Source organism: Eschrichtius robustus, chromosome 1 (assembly GCF_028021215.1).
Source record: "Eschrichtius robustus isolate mEscRob2 chromosome 1, mEscRob2.pri, whole genome shotgun sequence".
NCBI lineage: Eukaryota > Metazoa > Chordata > Mammalia > Artiodactyla > Eschrichtiidae > Eschrichtius > Eschrichtius robustus.
This window is the reverse complement of record NC_090824.1, coordinates 145,215,368-145,233,005: the sequence shown is the minus strand read 5'-3', so window position 1 is coordinate 145,233,005 and position 17,638 is coordinate 145,215,368. Positions and strand designations below refer to the sequence as shown.

At 54.9% G+C, this 17,638-nt stretch overlaps 7 non-coding genes across 7 annotated transcripts; all 7 read right to left on the bottom strand.

The window, feature by feature from the left end:
• Window positions 1-905: 905 nt before the first annotated feature.
• On the bottom strand, window positions 906-997 carry LOC137777957 (small nucleolar RNA SNORD116). Its single transcript, XR_011076687.1, has one exon. It is a non-coding gene; the product is annotated as a small nucleolar RNA SNORD116 (small nucleolar RNA).
• Window positions 998-3,923: 2,926 nt separating this feature from the next.
• LOC137754092 (small nucleolar RNA SNORD116) lies at window positions 3,924-4,015 on the bottom strand. Its single transcript, XR_011071726.1, has one exon. It is a non-coding gene; the product is annotated as a small nucleolar RNA SNORD116 (small nucleolar RNA).
• Window positions 4,016-6,423: 2,408 nt separating this feature from the next.
• On the bottom strand, window positions 6,424-6,515 carry LOC137777952 (small nucleolar RNA SNORD116). The gene has a single exon (XR_011076686.1). It is a non-coding gene; the product is annotated as a small nucleolar RNA SNORD116 (small nucleolar RNA).
• A 2,926-nt stretch (window positions 6,516-9,441) lies between these two features.
• On the bottom strand, window positions 9,442-9,533 carry LOC137753896 (small nucleolar RNA SNORD116). The gene has a single exon (XR_011071623.1). It is a non-coding gene; the product is annotated as a small nucleolar RNA SNORD116 (small nucleolar RNA).
• Window positions 9,534-11,941: 2,408 nt separating this feature from the next.
• On the bottom strand, window positions 11,942-12,033 carry LOC137777944 (small nucleolar RNA SNORD116). Its single transcript, XR_011076685.1, has one exon. It is a non-coding gene; the product is annotated as a small nucleolar RNA SNORD116 (small nucleolar RNA).
• A 2,925-nt stretch (window positions 12,034-14,958) lies between these two features.
• Window positions 14,959-15,050, bottom strand: LOC137753759 (small nucleolar RNA SNORD116). The gene has a single exon (XR_011071572.1). It is a non-coding gene; the product is annotated as a small nucleolar RNA SNORD116 (small nucleolar RNA).
• A 2,408-nt stretch (window positions 15,051-17,458) lies between these two features.
• On the bottom strand, window positions 17,459-17,550 carry LOC137777939 (small nucleolar RNA SNORD116). The gene has a single exon (XR_011076683.1). It is a non-coding gene; the product is annotated as a small nucleolar RNA SNORD116 (small nucleolar RNA).
• Between the last annotated feature and the right edge of the window lie 88 nt (window positions 17,551-17,638).

Genomic DNA, 17,638 nt, shown 5'->3' with positions numbered 1-17,638 from the left:
TCCCAACGGCTCCAAATCGGGCCCAGTGAGAAGACACCATACTGTGCCGTGAAGGCACCATTCACTGGAACAAGGACCCGCCGTGAAGCACATTGAGAAAGGAGAGGAAAAGGTTGGGATGGTCCATGAATGTGCACCTGTATTCCTTCCCTACACGGGACTCCAAATGCTCCTGAAGATATCCCAAAAGAGTTCCGGGAACCCTATGTCCACCGACCATCTATCCACCCAACAGTAAGCCTGTGGGCTTAGCCAACACTCTCACGTGTATTTCCCGCTCGCCTTGCCTTCCTCTCTCCACCAGGACCCAAACGAATCCACCCCTCACCTAAGTAGCTTGATGTCCCCTGGATTTGCCTAAGGCATTTTCCAACCTCTCCACACACAACACACAAGCAGGACACAACCCAAGGAGGAGCCAACAGCGTCGCCCAAATCCGTGGGATGGTGGCCCATTTGATTTCCCCTGACCATCAGGGCAAACGTAAACTACATCCCACCTCCCAAGCTGAACATGACATAGAAGCCTGGCCTGGCCAGGACTCCTTCTCTGACCCTGAGTGCAGAGACTTCTGTTTCCTTGCGGGAACAAGGCAACGACCTGAGCTCGAGGGTGGCCTGTAGGTCTCGAGGGCAAGCCAGAGGAGTACCAGTGGCTCATGCTTCCTTTCATACCCGCATGCTGACCGCGGCAGTGGATAGCAGTTTTGGCTAGACTCAGGTGCACAGAGACGTCAAGTTGTCCTTAGCCTTCCCACGTAGATGGACATCCCAGGCTCCTCTCCACATGGCTCTTTCTGCACGAGAAGCCCGCCACCCTCAACTTGAACAATGTTGCTGCGCGAGCCCACAGTAGCAAATGCGACATGGACCTCTCCCTAATTTTCCTTTGGGAGCTACGTGCTGGACCTCAGTTAGGATGAGAAGATGGTAGGTATTGCTCATTCATTTTGTTTAGATTTCGAAGGAATGCATTTATGGGAGTCATCACCGATCCACGCAGCTGCTCAAAGGCTGGACGTGCAAAGTCGCGGACTGTCAGCAAGCACAATCCTCTCAGCAGTAGGGAGCGGCCAGACTCGAGCCACGGGGCAGAAAGTGCACCCAAGTCTCAGGGCATCGGAGCTCGGGTGCCCCAGGAAGCGCCCGGAATGTGACGGTGTAGTCTCGCCGCACAAGTCCCCGTGGCCAAACATCTAGGTTTCTTCAAAGAAGTTCCGTTTACCCCCACAAGGTTTCTACCAGGAACCTTGTCAAGCCAGAGGTGATGCCCTTGGGTCGTACAGAAAGCTATTGGCATTGGAGATATTCCAATGCCCAAACTGGCAGGGCAAACCCTTGCAGCAACTGGGTAACTTTCCCTGCCGCCTTGTGTTTTTGCCCCCGGGCCCGTCAGTGACATGACTGCGGAGAAACCTGAGACCCATTCATTGGTTCAGAGTGCCAAGCAGTGCATTTATGGGAGTCATCATCAATCCACCTGCTCAAAGGCTGCACGTTCAAAGTTGCAGGCTCCACCGCAGGGCAGCCAACGATCTCAATCATGTTAGCAGTCAGGAGCGGCCAGAGCCGACCCACGGGGCTGCCATTGGAGCTAAGGATCATGGCATCGGATCTCGGGTGCCACTGGAAGAGCCAAGAAGGTGAGGGTGTAGTCTCAGGGCACAAGTCCCCGTGGCCAAACATCTAGGTTTCTGCAAAGAATTTCCACTCACCAGCACAAGGTTCCTACGAGGATCCTCAAGTACTTCACGCCAAAATCACTCTGAGACTCTTTTGCCTCGACTTGCCTCAACTTGCCACACTGTCCTCACTTCTCCAGGTACCATGGACTATACAGAGGGCCCCATGCTGCTGCAGGTGTTTGTTCCCGGGCACTCCACCACCTGCCTCAGTGTGACAGAACACAGGGATGTTTGAGAAAAGTGAACGGGGGCACAGAGGCAAAGGGTGATACCGCCCAGCGATGTGCGCTCTATCTCCCCTCAACATTTCATTTGCAGCCCATCATGTCTGTGTGTCCACAGCCAAACGTGAATGCTTCGTGGCACGCATGCCTTCTGAGTGCACGGGCATCAACACAAAGAGCACGGCCGTCCATCAAACCCCTGGTATGGGCCTTGAACTTCCCCGCCCGAGCCGCCTCCCCACCGTCACAGCATAGGGATGTCACCCTGAACCGCTGAGACACCCTCAGGGGAAATGGGATTACTCAGCGTAAGAGCCAGTGCCCTCTGGGGAACCAAACCACTCCTGGCGCATACGCTTCCACACAGTGGACTCACCCTCAAGGGGAAATGTGGTCCCTGAGATCTTCCACAAGGGAACGGCCCTTGGCCAAATGGGACGACCTCCCACAAAAGCAGCTTGTAGGGACCGGTGACAAAACACACCAGAGGAACTCCTGGACTGAACAATGGAGATTCACCTGTAGCCATACTTCCTGGCCTGCTGCCAAGACTGGCAACCTACCCTTGGCCCACACACAAAGCTATTGGCATGGGAACCATTCCGATGCTCAACGCGGCGGGGAAACCCTTGCAGCAATGGCGTAACTTGCAGTGGTGTCTGGTACTTTCACACTCTGGGACCATCAGTGACGTGACATTGGGGAGACCGTGAGGCCCAGGTACTCTGCAAGCAACTTGTGACCCACAGCCATGCAACGAGGGAACCCAGACAACAGCCTAGACACTTGAACCGGTATGACTTGTCTGGCCTGTGGCCAGGCTCGCCAGATACCACAGTCTCGACGCACCAGCGGGTGGCAGGAAAAATGACACCCACGCCACACATCCTCTCCTGCCCTTAAAACTGTAGCCTTTCCTTGGCAGCCGACTCCCTTGTTTCTGCATGGTTGCTGCCAATGACCTCCTGGTAGAGCTCCAATCCTCAGGGAACGCTATGTGGGCCGGGTATAGAAATGATGCTTGGCTGTCCTCAGGAACACCTTCACGTCTTCAACACAGGGGAAACGTGGCCAGACAGGGACAAAACACCCCAAGGCCTCCAAATCGGCCCCCATGAGAAGACACCATACTGTGCCATGAAGGCAACCTTTCACTGGACAAGGACCCGCCATGAAGCAAATCGGCCAAGGAGAGGAAAGAGGCGGGACAGTCCACAAATGTGCTCCCGTATTCTCTCCCTACACGTGCCTCCAGATGCTCCTGAGGGAATCCCAAATGTGTTCCGGGAACCCCATGGCCACCGTCGATCTATCCACCCACCAGTAAACCTGTGGGCTTAGCCAGCCATCTCACGTCTCTCTTTCACTCGCCTTACCTTAATCTCTCTCCACCGGGATCCCAACGTGTCACGGCAAGATGCCAGAGCCACCCCTCACCAAGGAAGCTTGCCGTGACCAAGCTTGACTAAGGCATTTTCCAGCCCCTTCACACAGCACACACAAGCAGGACACAACCCGAGGAGGAGCCATCAGATTGCCTAAACTCCCAGGAACAGTGGCCCATTTGATTTCTCCCCTCATCAGGAGAAACCTAAATTGCATATGGTCTCCCAAGCAGAACATGACAAAGAAGCCTGCCCTAGGCCTGGAATCCTGTTCTGACCCTGAGCCTACAGACTTCTGTTTCTTTGAGGCCACAAGGCAATGACCAGCCGGTGGGGGCAGCCTGTAGAACTCAAGCGCAGGTGGCAGAACCAGCAATGGCGCACGCTTCCTCTCCTACCTGCATGCTGAACCGTGGCAGGGGACAGCAGTCCTGGCTAGACCAAGGAACCCAGAGACGGCACGGTGTCCCACGCCTTCCCGAAGGATTGGCATCCCAGGCTCCTTTCCCAATTGCTCTTCTCCCCATGAGATGACCACAACCCTCAACTTGAACAACGTGGCTGTGGACACCCACGGCCGCAAATGCAATGTGAACATCTCCCTACTTTCCTTTTGGGAACCACGTGCTGGACCTCAGTTCCAACGAGGAGATGGTAGGGATTTCTCCCTCATTTTGTTCAGATTTCCAAGGAATGCGTTTGTGGGAGTCATCATCGATCCAAGCACATGCTCAAACGTTGGACATGCAAAGTTGCAGATTCCACCATGGGACGGCCAGCGAGCTGAATCATATCAGCGTACAGAAGTGGCCAGAGCCGAGCCATGGGTCAGGAAATGCAGCCAGTTCTCAGGGCATCAAAGCTCGTGTTCCCCGAGAAAAAACCAGAAGGTGAGGATGTAGCCCCGGTGCACACGTTCCCGTCGCCAAACCTTTAGGTTTAGCGCAGAAGTGTCGCTTACCGCAACAAGGGTTAAAGCAGGATCCTCATGGAATGCACGCCAGGAACCCTCCGAGACTCCTTCGCCTGGCCTCGCCTTGCCACGCCGTCCTCCTTTCAACGGGCATCAGGGATTATACGGATGGCCCCAGGCTGCTGCTGGCATTCTTTCCCTGGCATTCCACCTGGCTCGGGTGAGAGAACACACGCAGGCTTGAGGAGGGTGCACGGGCGCAGCGAGGGAAAGGTCGATACCACCCAGTGATGTGTGTTCTATCTCTCCTCAACATTTCATTTGCTGTCCATCTTGCCTGTGTTTACTCACCCAAACGTGAAAGCATCGTGGCACATGCGCCTACATAGCGTGTGGCCATCAGGACAAAGAGCGCCGCCGACCAACAAGACCCTGGCCTCGGGCCCTGAAATTCCTCTCCTGAGCAATCTGCCCTGCATCACAGCAAAACGATGTCTTCCTGATCCCCTGAGACACCCTCAGGACAACTGGGCCCCCTCAGCCTAAGAACAAGTGCCCTCTTTGGCAACAAACACGGCCTTGGCACTTTTGATTCCACACAGTGGACACACCCTCAAGGGGACAGATCTTCCACAAGGGAAGGGCCCTTGGCCGAATATGACGACCTCCATCAAAAGCTGCTCGTAGGGACCCGTGACAAAGGGCACCTGAGGAACGCCTGGGCTGATCAAGGGAGACTCACCAGCAGGCATACTTCCTGGTCTCCTGCCAAGCCAGAGGAACTTCCTAGGACCGCCACCAAAGCTAATGGCAAGGGAGCCATTCCAATGCCCAAAGTGGCGGGGCAAACCCTTGCAGCAACTGGGTATCTTATCGTAGCACCTTGCACATTGTCTTTCTTCCCTTCAAGGACAAGACCTTGGAGAAACCATGAGACCCAGGTCCTCCAGAACCAACGTGTCACCCACAGCCGTGCAATGAGGGAACGCCTCCAACATCCTGGACCCTTGAACCGGCATGACTTCTCTGGCTTGAAGCCATGCATGCTGGAGATCACAGGCTCGCAGCACCAGAAGGCGGCAGGACAAAATGACCCCTGCAGCACACTTTCACTCCAGCCCTTAAACCTGTAGCATTTCCTTGGCAGCCAACTCGCTTCTTTCTGCATGGTTGGGCCCAAAGACCTCCGGGGAGAGCTCCAAACCTCAGGGAATGCTATGCCGACTGGGTATAGCAATGACGCTGGGCTGTCCTAAGGAACACCTTAACAACCTCAACATAGGGGCAAGGAGGCCACACAGGGACAAAACATCCCAACGGCTCCAAATCGGGCCCAGTGAGAAGACACCATACTGTGCCGTGAAGGCACCATTCACTGGAACAAGGACCCGCCGTGAAGCACATTGAGAAAGGAGAGGAAAAGGTTGGGATGGTCCATGAATGTGCACCTGTATTCCTTCCCTACACGGGACTCCAAATGCTCCTGAAGATATCCCAAAAGAGTTCCGGGAACCCTATGTCCACCGACCATCTATCCACCCAACAGTAAGCCTGTGGGCTTAGCCAACACTCTCACGTGTATTTCCCGCTCGCCTTGCCTTCCTCTCTCCACCAGGACCCAAACGAATCCACCCCTCACCTAAGTAGCTTGATGTCCCCTGGATTTGCCTAAGGCATTTTCCAACCTCTCCACACACAACACACAAGCAGGACACAACCCAAGGAGGAGCCAACAGCGTCGCCCAAATCCGTGGGATGGTGGCCCATTTGATTTCCCCTGACCATCAGGGCAAACGTAAACTACATCCCACCTCCCAAGCTGAACATGACATAGAAGCCTGGCCTGGCCAGGACTCCTTCTCTGACCCTGAGTGCAGAGACTTCTGTTTCCTTGCGGGAACAAGGCAACGACCTGAGCTCGAGGGTGGCCTGTAGGTCTCGAGGGCAAGCCAGAGGAGTACCAGTGGCTCATGCTTCCTTTCATACCCGCATGCTGACCGCGGCAGTGGATAGCAGTTTTGGCTAGACTCAGGTGCCCAGAGACGTCAAGTTGTCCTTAGCCTTCCCACGTAGATGGACATCCCAGGCTCCTCTCCACATGGCTCTTTCTGCACGAGAAGCCCGCCACCCTCAACTTGAACAATGTTGCTGCGCGAGCCCACAGTAGCAAATGCGACATGGACCTCTCCCTAATTTTCCTTTGGGAGCTACGTGCTGGACCTCAGTTAGGATGAGAAGATGGTAGGTATTGCTCATTCATTTTGTTTAGATTTCGAAGGAATGCATTTATGGGAGTCATCACCGATCCACGCAGCTGCTCAAAGGCTGGACGTGCAAAGTCGCGGACTGTCAGCAAGCACAATCCTCTCAGCAGTAGGGAGCGGCCAGACTCGAGCCACGGGGCAGAAAGTGCACCCAAGTCTCAGGGCATCGGAGCTCGGGTGCCCCAGGAAGCGCCCGGAATGTGACGGTGTAGTCTCGCCGCACAAGTCCCCGTGGCCAAACATCTAGGTTTCTTCAAAGAAGTTCCGTTTACCCCCACAAGGTTTCTACCAGGAACCTTGTCAAGCCAGAGGCGATGTCCTTGGGTCGTACAGAAAGCTATTGGCATTGGAGATATTCCATTGCCCAAACTGGCAGGGCACACCCTTGCAGCAACTGGGTAACTTTCCCTGCCGCCTTGTGTTTTCGCCCCCGGGCCCGTCAGTGACATGACTGCGGAGAAACCTGAGACCCATTCATTGGTTCAGAGTGCCAAGCAGTGCATTTATGGGAGTCATCATCAATCCACCTGCTCAAAGGCTGCACGTTCAAAGTTGCAGGCTCCACCGCAGGGCAGCCAACGATCTCAATCATGTTAGCAGTCAGGAGCGGCCAGAGCCGACCCACGGGGCTGCCATTGGAGCTAAGGATCATGGCATCGGATCTCGGGTGCCACTGGAAGAGCCAAGAAGGTGAGGGTGTAGTCTCAGGGCACAAGTCCCCGTGGCCAAACATCTAGGTTTCTGCAAAGAATTTCCACTCACCAGCACAAGGTTCCTACGAGGATCCTCAAGTACTTCACGCCAAAATCACTCTGAGACTCTTTTGCCTCGACTTGCCTCAACTTGCCACACTGTCCTCACTTCTCCAGGTACCATGGACTATACAGAGGGCCCCATGCTGCTGCAGGTGTTTGTTCCCGGGCACTCCACCACCTGCCTCAGTGTGACAGAACACAGGGATGTTTGAGAAAAGTGAACGGGGGCACAGAGGCAAAGGGTGATACCGCCCAGCGATGTGCGCTCTATCTCCCCTCAACATTTCATTTGCAGCCCATCATGTCTGTGTGTCCACAGCCAAACGTGAATGCTTCGTGGCACGCATGCCTTCTGAGTGCACGGGCATCAACACAAAGAGCATGGCCGTCCATCAAACCCCTGGTATGGGCCTTGAACTTCCCCGCCCGAGCCGCCTCCCCACCGTCACAGCATAGGGATGTCACCCTGAACCGCTGAGACACCCTCAGGGGAAATGGGATTACTCAGCGTAAGAGCCAGTGCCCTCTGGGGAACCAAACCACTCCTGGCGCATACGCTTCCACACAGTGGACTCACCCTCAAGGGGAAATGTGGTCCCTGAGATCTTCCACAAGGGAACGGCCCTTGGCCAAATGGGACGACCTCCCACAAAAGCAGCTTGTAGGGACCGGTGACAAAACACACCAGAGGAACTCCTGGACTGAACAATGGAGATTCACCTGTAGCCATACTTCCTGGCCTGCTGCCAAGACTGGCAACCTACCCTTGGCCCACACACAAAGCTATTGGCATGGGAACCATTCCGATGCTCAACGCGGCGGGGAAACCCTTGCAGCAATGGCGTAACTTGCAGTGGTGTCTGGTACTTTCACACTCTGGGACCATCAGTGACGTGACATTGGGGAGACCGTGAGGCCCAGGTACTCTGCAAGCAACTTGTTACCCACAGCCATGCAACGAGAGAACCCAGACAACAGCCTAGACACTTGAACCGGTATGACTTGTCTGGCCTGTGGCCAGGCTCGCCAGATACCACAGTCTCGACGCACCAGCGGGTGGCAGGAAAAATGACACCCACGCCACACATCCTCTCCTGCCCTTAAAACTGTAGCCTTTCCTTGGCAGCCGACTCCCTTGTTTCTGCATGGTTGCTGCCAATGACCTCCTGGTAGAGCTCCAATCCTCAGGGAACGCTATGTGGGCCGGGTATAGAAATGATGCTTGGCTGTCCTCAGGAACACCTTCACGTCTTCAACACAGGGGAAACGTGGCCAGACAGGGACAAAACACCCCAAGGCCTCCAAATCGGCCCCCATGAGAAGACACCATACTGTGCCATGAAGGCAACCTTTCACTGGACAAGGACCCGCCATGAAGCAAATCGGCCAAGGAGAGGAAAGAGGCGGGACAGTCCACAAATGTGCTCCCGTATTCTCTCCCTACACGTGCCTCCAGATGCTCCTGAGGGAATCCCAAATGTGTTCCGGGAACCCCATGGCCACCGTCGATCTATCCACCCACCAGTAAACCTGTGGGCTTAGCCAGCCATCTCACGTCTCTCTTTCACTCGCCTTACCTTAATCTCTCTCCACCGGGATCCCAACGTGTCACGGCAAGATGCCAGAGCCACCCCTCACCAAGGAAGCTTGCCGTGACCAAGCTTGACTAAGGCATTTTCCAGCCCCTTCACACAGCACACACAAGCAGGACACAACCCGAGGAGGAGCCATCAGATTGCCTAAACTCCCAGGAACAGTGGCCCATTTGATTTCTCCCCTCATCAGGAGAAACCTAAATTGCATATGGTCTCCCAAGCAGAACATGACAAAGAAGCCTGCCCTAGGCCTGGAATCCTGTTCTGACCCTGAGCCTACAGACTTCTGTTTCTTTGAGGCCACAAGGCAATGACCAGCCGGTGGGGGCAGCCTGTAGAACTCAAGCGCAGGTGGCAGAACCAGCAATGGCGCACGCTTCCTCTCCTACCTGCATGCTGAACCGTGGCAGGGGACAGCAGTCCTGGCTAGACCAAGGAACCCAGAGACGGCACAGTGTCCCACGCCTTCCCGAAGGATTGGCATCCCAGGCTCCTTTCCCAATTGCTCTTCTCCCCATGAGATGACCACAACCCTCAACTTGAACAACGTGGCTGTAGACACCCACGGCCGCAAATGCAATGTGAACCTCTCCCTACTTTCCTTTTGGGAGCCACGTGCTGGACCTCAGTTCCAACGAGGAGATGGTAGGGATTTCTCCCTCATTTTGTTCAGATTTCCAAGGAATGCATTTGTGGGAGTCATCATCGATCCAAGCACATGCTCAAACGTTGGACATGCAAAGTTGCAGATTCCACCATGGGACGGCCAGCGAGCTGAATCATATCAGCGTACAGAAGTGGCCAGAGCCGAGCCATGGGTCAGGAAATGCAGCCAGTTCTCAGGGCATCAAAGCTCGTGTTCCCCGAGAAAAAACCAGAAGGTGAGGATGTAGCCCCGGTGCACACGTTCCCGTCGCCAAACCTTTAGGTTTAGCACAGAAGTGTCGCTTACCGCAACAAGGGTTAAAGCAGGATCCTCATGGAATGCACGCCAGGACCCCTCCGAGACTCCTTCGCCTGGCCTCGCCTTGCCACGCCGTCCTCCTTTCAACGGGCATTAGGGATTATACGGATGGCCCCAGGCTGCTGCTGGCATTCTTTCCCTGGCATTCCACCTGGCTCGGGTGAGAGAACACACGCAGGCTTGAGGAGGGTGCACGGGCGCAGCGAGGGAAAGGTCGATACCACCCAGTGATGTGTGTTCTATCTCTCCTCAACATTTCATTTGCTGTCCATCTTTCCTGTGTTTACTCACCCAAACGTGAAAGCATCGTGGCACATGCGCCTACATAGCGTGTGGCCATCAGGACAAAGAGCGCCGCCGACCAACAAGACCCTGGCCTCGGGCCCTGAAATTCCTCTCCTGAGCAATCTGCCCTGCATCACAGCAAAACGATGTCTTCCTGATCCCCTGAGACACCCTCAGGACAACTGGGCCCCCTCAGCCTAAGAACAAGTGCCCTCTTTGGCAACAAACACGGCCTTGGCACTTTTGATTCCACACAGTGGACACACCCTCAAGGGGAGAGATCTTCCACAAGGGAAGGGCCCTTGGCCGAATATGACGACCTCCATCAAAAGCGGCTCGTAGGGACCCGTGACAAAGGGCACCTGAGGAACGCCTGGACTGATCAAGGGAGACTCACCAGCAGGCATACTTCCTGGTCTCCTGCCAAGCCAGAGGAACTTCCTAGGACCGCCACCAAAGCTAATGGCAAGGGAGCCATTCCAATGCCCAAAGTGGCGGGGCAAACCCTTGCAGCAACTGGGTATCTTATCGTAGCACCTTGCACATTGTCTTTCTTCCCTTCAAGGACAAGACCTTGGAGAAACCATGAGACCCAGGTCCTCCAGAACCAACGTGTCACCCACAACCGTGCAATGAGGGAACGCCTCCAACATCCTGGACCCTTGAACCGGCATGACTTCTCTGGCTTGAAGCCATGCATGCTGGAGATCACAGGCTCACAGCACCAGAAGGCGGCAGGACAAAATGACACCTGCAGCACACTTTCACTCCAGCCCTTAAACCTGTAGCATTTCCTTGGCAGCCAACTCGCTTCTTTCTGCATGGTTCGGCCCAAAGACCTCCGGGGAGAGCTCCAAACCTCAGGGAATGCTATGCCGACTGGATATAGCAATGACGCTGGGCTGTCCTAAGGAACACCTTAACATCCTAAACATAGGGGCAAGGAGGCCACACAGGGACAAAACATCCCAACGGCTCCAAATCGGGCCCAGTGAGAAGACACCATACTGTGCCGTGAAGGCACCATTCACTGGAACAAGGACCCGCCGTGAAGCACATTGAGAAAGGAGAGGAAAAGGTTGGGATGGTCTATGAATGTGCACCTGTATTCCTTCCCTACACGGGACTCCAAATGCTCCTGAAGATATCCCAAAAGAGTTCCGGGAACCCTATGTCCACCGACCATCTATCCACCCAACAGTAAGCCTGTGGGCTTAGCCAACACTCTCACGTGTATTTCCCGCTCGCCTTGCCTTCCTCTCTCCACCAGGACCCAAACGAATCCACCCCTCACCTAAGTAGCTTGATGTCCCCTGGATTTGCCTAAGGCATTTTCCAACCTCTCCACACACAACACACAAGCAGGACACAACCCAAGGAGGAGCCAACAGCGTCGCCCAAATCCGTGGGACGGTGGCCCATTTGATTTCCCCTGACCATCAGGGCAAACGTAAACTACATCCCACCTCCCAAGCTGAACATGACATAGAAGCCTGGCCTGGCCAGGACTCCTTCTCTGACCCTGAGTGCAGAGACTTCTGTTTCCTTGCGGGAACAAGGCAACGACCTGAGCTCGAGGGTGGCCTGTAGGTCTCGAGGGCAAGCCAGAGGAGTACCAGTGGCTCATGCTTCCTTTCATACCCGCATGCTGACCGCGGCAGGGGATAGCAGTTTTGGCTAGACTCAGGTGCCCAGAGACGTCAAGTTGTCCTTAGCCTTCCCACGTAGATGGACATCCCAGGCTCCTCTCCACATGGCTCTTTCTGCACGAGAAGCCCGCCACCCTCAACTTGAACAATGTTGCTGCGCGAGCCCACAGTAGCAAATGCGACATGGACCTCTCCCTAATTTTCCTTTGGGAGCTACGTGCTGGACCTCAGTTAGGATGAGAAGATGGTAGGTATTGCTCATTCATTTTGTTTAGATTTCGAAGGAATGCATTTATGGGAGTCATCACCGATCCACGCAGCTGCTCAAAGGCTGGACGTGCAAAGTCGCGGACTGTCAGCAAGCACAATCCTCTCAGCAGTAGGGAGCGGCCAGACTCGAGCCACGGGGCAGAAAGTGCACCCAAGTCTCAGGGCATCGGAGCTCGGGTGCCCCAGGAAGCGCCCGGAATGTGACGGTGTAGTCTCGCCGCACAAGTCCCCGTGGCCAAACATCTAGGTTTCTTCAAAGAAGTTCCGTTTACCCCCACAAGGTTTCTACCAGGAACCTTGTCAAGCCAGAGGCGATGCCCTTGGGTCGTACAGAAAGCTATTGGCATTGGAGATATTCCAATGCCCAAACTGGCAGGGCAAACCCTTGCAGCAACTGGGTATCTTTCCCTGCCGCCTTGTGTTTTCGCCCCCGGGCCCGTCAGTGGCATGACTGCGGAGAAACCTGAGACCCATTCATTGGTTCAGAGTGCCAAGCAGTGCATTTATGGGAGTCATCATCAATCCACCTGCTCAAAGGCTGCACGTTCAAAGTTGCAGGCTCCACCGCAGGGCAGCCAACGATCTCAATCATGTCAGCAGTCAGGAGCGGCCAGAGCCGACCCACGGGGCTGCCATTGGAGCTAAGGATCATGGCATCGGATCTCGGGTGCCACTGGAAGAGCCAAGAAGGTGAGGGTGTAGTCTCAGGGCACAAGTCCCCGTGGCCAAACATCTAGGTTTCTGCAAAGAATTTCCACTCACCAGCACAAGGTTCCTACGAGGATCCTCAAGTACTTCACGCCAAAATCACTCTGAGACTCTTTTGCCTCGACTTGCCTCAACTTGCCACACTGTCCTCACTTCTCCAGGTACCATGGACTATACAGAGGGCCCCATGCTGCTGCAGGTGTTTGTTCCCGGGCACTCCACCACCTGCCTCAGTGTGACAGAACACAGGGATGTTTGAGAAAAGTGAACGGGGGCACAGAGGCAAAGGGTGATACCGCCCAGCGATGTGCGCTCTATCTCCCCTCAACATTTCATTTGCAGCCCATCATGTCTGTGTGTCCACAGCCAAACGTGAATGCTTCGTGCCACGCATGCCTTCAGAGTGCACGGGCATCAACACAAAGAGCACGGCCGTCCATCAAACCCCTGGTATGGGCCTTGAACTTCCCCGCCTGAGCCGCCTCCCCACCGACACAGCATAGGGATGTCACCCTGAACCGCTGAGACACCCTCAGGGGAAATGGGATTACTCAGCGTAAGAGCCACTGCCCTCTGGGGAACCAAACCACTCCTGGCGCATACGCTTCCACACAGTGGACTCAACCTCAAGGGGAAATGTGGTCCCTGAGATCTTCCACAAGGGAACGGCCCTTGACCAAATGGGACGACCTCCCAAAAAAGCAGCTTGTAGGGACCGGTGACAAAACACACCAGAGGAACTCCTGGACTGAACAATGGAGATTCACCTGTAGCCATACTTCCTGGCCTGCTACAAGACTGGCAACCTACCCTTGGCCCACACACAAAGCTAATGGCATGGGAACCATTCCGATGCTCAACGCGGCGGGGAAACCCTTGCAGCAATGGCGTAACTTGCAGTGGTGTCTGGTACTTTCACACTCTGGGACCATCAGTGACGTGACATTGGGGAAACCGTGAGGCCCAGGTACTCTGCAAGCAACTTGTTACCCACAGCCATGCAACGAGAGAACCCAGACAACAGCCTAGACACTTGAACCGGTATGACTTGTCTGGCCTGTGGCCAGGCTCGCCAGATACCACAGTCTCGACGCACCAGCGGTTGGCAGGAAAAATAACACCCACGCCACACATCCTCTCCTGCCCTTAAAACTGTAGCCTTTCCTTGGCAGCCGACTCCCTTGTTTCTGCATGGTTTCTCCCAATGACCTCCTGGTAGAGCTCCAATCCTCAGGGAACGCTATGTGGGCCGGGTATAGAAATGATGCTTGGCTGTCCTCAGGAACACCTTCACGTCTTCAACACAGGGGAAACGTGGCCAGACAGGGACAAAACACCCCAAGGCCTCCAAATCGGCCCCCATGAGAAGACACCATACTGTGCCATGAAGGCAACCTTTCACTGGACAAGGACCCGCCATGAAGCAAATCGGCCAAGGAGAGGAAAGAGGCGGGACAGTCCACAAATGTGCTCCCGTATTCTTCCCCTACACGTGCCTCCAGATGCTCCTGAGGGAATCCCAAATGTGTTCCGGGAACCCCATGGCCACCGTCGATCTATCCACCCAGCAGTAAACCTGTGGGCTTAGCCAGCCATCTCACGTCTCTCTTTCACTCGCCTTACCTTAATCTCTCTCCACCGGGATCCCAACGTGTCACGGCAAGATGCCAGAGCCACCCCTCACCAAGGAAGCTTGCCGTGACCAAGCTTGACTAAGGCATTTTCCAGCCCCTTCCCACAGCACACACAAGCAGGACACAACCCGAGGAGGAGCCATCAGATTGCCTAAACTCCCAGGAACAGTGGCCCATTTGATTTCTCCCCTCATCAGGAGAAACCTAAATTGCATATGGTCTCCCAAGCAGAACATGACAAAGAAGCCTGCCCTAGGCCTGGAATCCTGTTCCGACCCTGAGCCTACAGACTTCTGTTTCTTTGAGGCCACAAGGCAATGACCAGCCTGTGGGGGCAGCCTGTAGAACTCAAGCGCAGGTGGCAGAACCAGCAATGGCGCACGCTTCCTCTCCTACCTGCATGCTGAACCGTGGCAGGGGACAGCAGTCCTGGCTAGACCAAGGAACCCAGAGACGGCACGCTGTCCCACGCCTTCTCGAAGGATTGGCATCCCAGGCTCCTTTCCCAATTGCTCTTCTCCCCATGAGATGACCACAACCCTCAACTTGAACAACGTGGATGTGGACACCCACGGCCGCAAATGCAATGTGAACCTCTCCCTACTTTCCTTTTGGGAGCCACGTGCTGGACCTCAGTTCCAACGAGGAGACTGTAGGGATTTCTCCCTCATTTTGTTCAGATTTCCAAGGAAAGCATTTGTGGGAGTCATCATCGATCCAAGCACATGCTCAAACGTTGGACATGCAAAGTTGCAGATTCCACCATGGGACGGCCAGCGAGCTGAATCATATCAGCGTACAGAAGTGGCCAGAGCCGAGCCATGGGTCAGGAAATGCAGCCAGTTCTCAGGGCATCAAAGCTCGTGTTCCCCGAGAAAAAACCAGAAGGTGAGGGTGTAGCCCCGGTGCACACGTTCCCGTCGCCAAACCTTTAGGTTTAGCACAGAAGTGTCGCTTACCGCAACAAGGGTTAAAGCAGGATCCTCATGGAATGCACGCCAGGACCCCTCCGAGACTCCTTCGCCTGGCCTCGCCTTGCCACGCCGTCCTCCTTTCAACGGGCATCAGGGATTATACGGATGGCCCCAGGCTGCTGCTGGCATTCTTTCCCTGGCATTCCACCTGGCTCGGGTGAGAGAACACACGCAGGCTTGAGGAGGGTGCACGGGCGCAGCGAGGGAAAGGTCGATACCACCCAGTGATGTGTGTTCTATCTCTCCTCAACATTTCATTTGCTGTCCATCTTGCCTGTGTTTACTCACCCAAACGTGAAAGCATCGTGGCACATGCGCCTACATAGCGTGTGGCCATCAGGACAAAGAGCGCCGCCGACCAACAAGACCCTAGCCTCGGGCCCTGAAATTCCTCTCCTGAGCAATCTGCCCTGCATCACAGCAAAACGATGTCTTCCTGATCCCCTGAGACACCCTCAGGACAACTGGGCCCCCTCAGCCTAAGAACAAGTGCCCTCTTTGGCAACAAACACGGCCTTGGCACTTATGATTCCACACAGTGGACACACCCTCAAGGGGAGAGATCTTCCACAAGGGAAGGGCCCTTGGCCGAATATGAAGACCTCCATCAAAAGCGGCTCGTAGGGACCCGTGACAAAGGGCACCTGAGGAACGCCTGGACTGATCAAGGGAGACTCACCAGCAGGCATACTTCCTGGTCTCCTGCCAAGCCAGAGGAACTTCCTAGGACCACAACCAAAGCTAATGGCAAGGGAGCCATTCCAATGCCCAAAGTGGCGGGGCAAACCCTTGCAGCAACTGGGTATCTTATCGTAGCACCTTGCACATTGTCTTTCTTCCCTTCAAGGACAAGACCTTGGAGAAACCATGAGACCCAGGTCCTCCAGAACCAACGTGTCACCCACAGCCGTGCAATGAGGGAACGCCTCCAACATCCTGGACCCTTGAACCGGCATGACTTCTCTGGCTTGAAGCCATGCATGCTGGAGATCACAGGCTCGCAGCACCAGAAGGCGGCAGGACAAAATGACCCCTGCAGCACACTTTCACTCCAGCCCTTAAACCTGTAGCATTTCCTTGGCAGCCAACTCGCTTCTTTCTGCATGGTTGGGCCCAAAGACCTCCGGGGAGAGCTCCAAACCTCAGGGAATGCTATGCCGACTGGGTATAGCAATGACGCTGGGCTGTCCTAAGGAACACCTTAACATCCTCAACATAGGGGCAAGGAGGCCACACAGGGACAAAACATCCCAACGGCTCCAAATCGGGCCCAGTGAGAAGACACCATACTGTGCCGTGAAGGCACCATTCACTGGAACAAGGACCCGCCGTGAAGCACATTGAGAAAGGAGAGGAAAAGGTTGGGATGGTCCATGAATGTGCACCTGTATTCCTTCCCTACACGGGACTCCAAATGCTCCTGAAGATATCCCAAAAGAGTTCCGGGAACCCTATGTCCACCGACCATCTATCCACCCAACAGTAAGCCTGTGGGCTTAGCCAACACTCTCACGTGTATTTCCCGCTCGCCTTGCCTTCCTCTCTCCACCAGGACCCAAACGAATCCACCCCTCACCTAAGTAGCTTGATGTCCCCTGGATTTGCCTAAGGCATTTTCCAACCTCTCCACACACAACACACAAGCAGGACACAACCCAAGGAGGAGCCAACAGCGTCGCCCAAATCCGTGGGACGGTGGCCCATTTGATTTCCCCTGACCATCAGGGCAAACGTAAACTACATCCCACCTCCCAAGCTGAACATGACATAGAAGCCTGGCCTGGCCAGGACTCCTTCTCTGACCCTGAGTGCAGAGACTTCTGTTTCCTTGCGGGAACAAGGCAACGACCTGAGCTCGAGGGTGGCCTGTAGGTCTCGAGGGCAAGCCAGAGGAGTACCAGTGGCTCATGCTTCCTTTCATACCCGCATGCTGACCGCGGCAGGGGATAGCAGTTTTGGCTAGACTCAGGTGCCCAGAGACGTCAAGTTGTCCTTAGCCTTCCCACGTAGATGGACATCCCAGGCTCCTCTCCACATGGCTCTTTCTGCACGAGAAGCCCGCCACCCTCAACTTGAACAATGTTGCTGCGCGAGCCCACAGTAGCAAATGCGACATGGACCTCTCCCTAATTTTCCTTTGGGAGCTACGTGCTGGACCTCAGTTAGGATGAGAAGATGGTAGGTATTGCTCATTCATTTTGTTTAGATTTCGAAGGAATGCATTTATGGGAGTCATCACCGATCCACGCAGCTGCTCAAAGGCTGGACGTGCAAAGTCGCGGACTGTCAGCAAGCTCAATCCTCTCAGCAGTAGGGAGCGGCCAGACTCGAGC